General features: G+C 31.3%; 1 pseudogene; it reads left to right on the top strand.

Moving 5' to 3' along the window:
- Positions 1 to 772: 772 nt before the first annotated feature.
- On the top strand, positions 773 to 2,339 carry LOC132799849 (acetyl-coenzyme A carboxylase carboxyl transferase subunit beta, chloroplastic-like; annotated as a pseudogene).
- Positions 2,340 to 5,485: the final 3,146 nt, after the last annotated feature.

Below are 5,485 nucleotides of genomic sequence, written 5' to 3'. Positions count from 1 at the left end.
CTTAATTGTAATTGAAATTAAACTCAACCTAATCTTTTAGTAAAAGGATTTAGCCAAATACAAAGATTTTATCAATTTTTGATAGATACAGGCCCATCAAGATATACAAGATCTTAAATACAAAATATAAGGCGAAACAACTTAAACATTTCTATTGTTGTATTGGATCCACAATTAATCCTATGGATCCTTAGGATAGGTGCATCTTTTTATTTTTTTATATTATGTATTTTAATTATCATTTTTGTAATTATATTTTTATTTTATATATTATTATATCTTGTTTATATATTATCATACTTGCCGTTTTAGATCATGGATCGAGTCGAGTATCACAATTTCTTCTACCCATCCTATATATTGTCCTTTTCATTCTATGTTGGAATAGAAACTGATCAGTAGGCCAGATTTTACAAAAAAGGGTTCTTCATATTCATACGAGAAAAAACTTTTTCTTTTTCTGATGTGAATTTGACACAACATGGAGGAACCCGCTACTTGCTATTTATAATATAAAAAAAGCATTTTTCAATTATTTTGAATTGAAAAAAGATTTCATCCTATTTTATCATATATAGAGAAGAGATATTCTGGATTCTTCAAGGGATAATCACTTTTTTTTTCAATATCTACTTGTTACTAATTAATAATCCTACCGATTGGATTTATATGCTTATTCTGATTCTAAATTCTAATCGAAATATTCAAATGATTTTTATCAAATGACTATTCATTTATTGTATTTTCATGTAAATAGGGGCAAGAAAGCTCTATGGAAAAATGTCGTTTCGATTCGATGTTGTTTAGGAGAGGGTTAGAATATAGGTGTGGGTTAAGTAAATCAATGGATAGTTTTGGTGGTCCTTTTGAAAATGAAAATACTCGTGTAAATAAAGATCCGATTATAGATCATATGAATAAAAAAATTCCTAATGGAATTAATAGTTACAGTAATGTTGATAATTTAATGGGTGTCAGGAGGTATATTCGAAATTTCATATCTGATGAAACTTCTTTCTTTAGGGATAGTAATAGGGACCATTACTCCATATATTTTGATATTGAAAATCAAAATTTTTGAGACCGACACCGATCATTCTTTTCCAAAAAGTTCTTTTTATAGTTATGCGAATTCTATATCTAAAAGTGACAATCCTCACTATTATCGTTACATGTATGATACTAAATATAGTTGGAATAATCACATTATTAATTGCATTGACAGTTATGTTTGTTCTAAAACCAGTACTGATCATTATATTTTAAGTAGTGGTGTCAATTCCATTGATAGTTACATTTATATTTACATTCGTGGCGAAAGCGATAAGAGTAGTAAAAGTGGAAGTTCCAGTATACGAACCAGTACGGATGATAGTGCAAAAACTCTAAGAAAAAGAGAGTTCGTGAGAGCTCTCACAGAGATAAGAAAAAGAAAAAGGGATTTAGAGAAAGCTCTAACTCAAGTAAAAGAAAACAAATTAAAACTAAATAAAATTTTAAAAGAAAACAAATTAAAGAAAGCTCTAGCTGAAATACGAGACAGAAAAAGTGATTTAGAGATAACTAAAAAATACAAATATTTATGGGTGCAATGCGAAAATTGTTATGGATTAAATTATAAGAAATTTTTTAAACTTCAAATGAATATTTGTGAACATTGTGGATGCCATTTGAAAATGACTAGTTCAGATAGAAAGTTCGTTGATCTAGGTACGTGGGAGCCTCTGAATGAAGACATGGTCTCTAAGGATCCCATAAAATTTCATTCGTAGGATGAACCTTATAAAGATTGTATTGATTTTAATCAAAGAACGACAGGATTAACTGATGTTGTTCAAACAGGCATAGGTCGACTAAATGGTATTCCTATAGCAATCGGGGTCATGGATTTTTAGTGTATGGGGGGTAGTATGGGATTGGTAGTGGGCGAGAAAATCACATGTTTGATTGAGCATGCTACCAATAAATTTTTACCTCTTATTCTAGTGTGTGCTTCTGGAGGAGTAGGTATGCAAGAAGGAAGTTTGAGCTTGATGCAAATGGCTAAAATATCTTCTACTATATATTATTATCAATCAAATAATAAGTTATTCTATGTATCAATCCTTTCATCTCCTCCTACGAGTGGGGTGTCAGCTAGTTTTGGTATGTTGGGAGATGTCATTGTTGTTGAACCAAATGCCTACATTGCATTTGTGGGTAAAAGAGTAATTGAACAAACATTGAATAAGACAATACCCGAGGGTGCACAAGCGGCTGAATATTTATTCCATAAGTGCTTATTTGATCCAATCATACAACGTAATCCTTTAAAAGGTGTTAAGAGCGAGTTATTTTAGCTACATGCTTTCTTTCCTTTGAATCAAAAAATGAAATCAAAAATAAAATTAAGGAGAGCCATATATCTTTATCCTTAATTTTATCCTTAATTTAATATTCAATAAATTATTAAATTTAATAAATTCAAAAATTTATTACTTGTTTTGTGGTAACCAAGTAGTTATTTAGTTTATAGGAAGCAAAGTCAAATTTCCAAGAATGGATTTTTCTTTGGTAACATAATATTGAATGGGAAAAAAAATACATGCGGATACTTTTTTTTTTTATTGATAGCCCTGATTACTAATCAGGTCAGTAAATCTCAATCAAACAAAATAAAAAGAGCAAATTATGTCTCTTTCGTCCATGAAATTGGATGAGGGGGTCCTACATCTTTCTATATCCCTAAAAAATCCCCGATTTTTACTAAGAATCTCTTTTGTCGGATCGTATTATAATGAATTTTTTCGTGAGGGGAAAACCAAAAATGAAGAATAAAGAAAATAATAAAAAAGTGAATTATCATACATATATTGCATGTAGAAAGATGAATAACCCAATTTATTTACTTATTTTATTTACATATTTACACTTTTGATTTACATTAATTATATTATATAAGTACTTAGTGATGTGATTTCGCCCGAGCTCGCTCAACCGATAACCTGCTGGGGTACTGACCCGACACGGATGAAGACTAGGCCAATCACAAGAGCTCAAATTAAGAGATTTAATGACAACCTGGGAGCATTTATACAGGGGGTAATCAATCTCAACAGAGCTTGTCCATACTTGAAGATACAAAGCCTATTCTAAGCATCCAAGTGGTGGAAGCCGATGCGGACCCGGGTAGCAGTTTTGGTGCAAATATGGACAACGGACAGCATGAAATGGTTCCAACTCTTTATGGATTCAATACATATGCCTAAGAGGTTAAGGCAGCCTCAAATACAATCACAAAGGGATTGTACAGACAGCATCAACAATTTGGCCGAATTTGCTGTATTGCTTGCTAGCTTTACTATATTTTACTGTATTAGCCTTTTCTTATTTTTCCAAGCATGGGCAATGTGTGGGACTTCATATTCAGCTTATTTGGCATTCTAAAAAGCATCTAGAAGCTGATTTAGAGCTGAAAGAGGTCAAAGATTGATCAAAGTCAACTTGAGCAAAAGGCTAGCATTTTTAGTTTCCTAATTTGTTTTTACTTTTTGTTTTAGGAAACTACCATTACTTTTTGGCTTTTATTTATTTATTTTCTGGACAAATAAATTTAGGAAGGTTTTTATTTTATTCTTTCCATTGTAAATTAATTAATTCCTAATTTAATATAAAAGAATTAATTAATCAAACTTAGATTAGGAAAGGAAGTATAGTTTCGGCCAACTAGGTTTCTTTATGTGTGGTGGCCGGTTTTCTTTATGTTTTAGGGTTTATTTCGTGGCTTTGTAGCCTATTTAAAGACTTATTTTTCAATAAGAATACAACTTTGATTTGATTGAGAAAATACTTGTGAGATTAATTATCTCTTTGTTATTTGAGAACACCTAAAACACCATTAGAGAATTGGTTGTTTTAGCTTGACTTATCGATAGGTTTTCCATCCCCTATTGTGGCGTCTACATTATACCAAGGTTTCTAACCATAGCTTGGTTAGGGGTGGAGGTCAATTCCATTAGAACTTGAACTTAATTAAGATCCAGGCTAATATAATACGGGTTTAGGAGCAGGTCGTCCTAGGTTCGTATCATTTGGTATCAGAGCCTAGTTTTGTCCAGGTTTGATCTATCTTTTTTTGCTTTATTTGTTTTTGTGTTATTCTGCAATTTTAGCATTAGGTTAAGGTTGCTTCTATCATCATACACGTTCTGCATTTCAAAATAAAATAAAATTGATTCCTAGTTGAATTAGGATTTCCTAGTTTTATCATATTTTTGTTTCCTAGTTTATTGGTTGTTTTTTTTTTCATCATTGTTCTTGTTAATTTTGGTTTTTGTTGATTTTTCTTTGCTGTTTTAGTCTTCAATATTTGTATTCATATATTAAAAAAAAAAAGAAAAAAAAGAAAAGAAAATTCAAACAGATATTAAAAAAAAAAAAAACTGCACTTTTGTTTTTGTTGGAGGCCACGGGTTTGGTGGATTTTTGGTGTTGATCTTTGCTACTGCAGTTTTTTTATGGTCTGTGAGTAAAAAGAAGGAAAAAAAGAAAAAGAAAAAAAAAGAAGAAGGCTGAATATAAAAAATATATATACATATATATCGGTTTGTTGAAAATTGGTGTTGAAGTTTGTTGCTGGAAATTTCTTTTAACTGCTGCCTTGTTGGTTATTTATTCCATATTTAGAGTATTTGGAGAGTTATTTTTGCTGCTGGATATTTGAGTTTGAGTGCTAAATTACTTGGATTAAAATTAGTTAAAGGATTTGATACAAAAACTTGAATTACAAAGAACAACAACAAACAACTTTTCTATATTTTTATTCAATTTGATTCTTGTTCGTATTTGAGTTTATTTTTCTAGAATTTTATTCCTGAACTCATAATCTATTACCATATGGTCCAGTTCTTCAAAATTCCAAAATTTTCCCATTAATTTGCTTTATTTTGCCTAGAAAAGATGAAAACTAGGTTTTGTTGAGTTCTTTCGGTATTGCCTACTTTTTGCTACTGTTTTGTTGATAAGTTAAATTAAGACATACTTGTGATCTAATTGCTGTTTTTTGGGTTTTTTAATTAGAACTTTGAGATAATTCATGTAGAGGAAAAAGACAAGAGAGTGTGAGCTTAAAAGAGGGTAAAAGCCGAAGCTAGTGTGCAAACACGAGTATCGAGACTTTGTTTGAGTGAAACACGTGAGGGAGTGAATATTGTGAGGATTTATTTTATTTTTGCAGTATTTTACTAACATGGCAGATTCTAGAATAAGAAGAGGAGACACACCACTGAGAATTAATGAAGAAGAGTCCGTAGGATTTCATGGTGATCCACGAGCTACCGGAAGTGGTGAGCAAACGGACATGAGGGCTATATTGGAGCAATTACAGTGGATAAATGCCCAATTTGAGCAGTTAAATCAAAAGATGGACAGGTTAGAAACATCCAAAGGAGTGCCCAACATAAGGTTAGATGCTCAGGGAGGTCAAGGTCTAGGAGGCCGAGGGCGA

Source organism: Ziziphus jujuba, chromosome 11 (genome assembly GCF_031755915.1).
Source record: "Ziziphus jujuba cultivar Dongzao chromosome 11, ASM3175591v1".
NCBI classification, from domain to species: Eukaryota; Viridiplantae; Streptophyta; class Magnoliopsida; order Rosales; family Rhamnaceae; genus Ziziphus; species Ziziphus jujuba.
The sequence above is the reverse complement of the archived record's forward strand: the minus strand, read 5'-3'. Positions and strand labels throughout refer to the sequence as shown.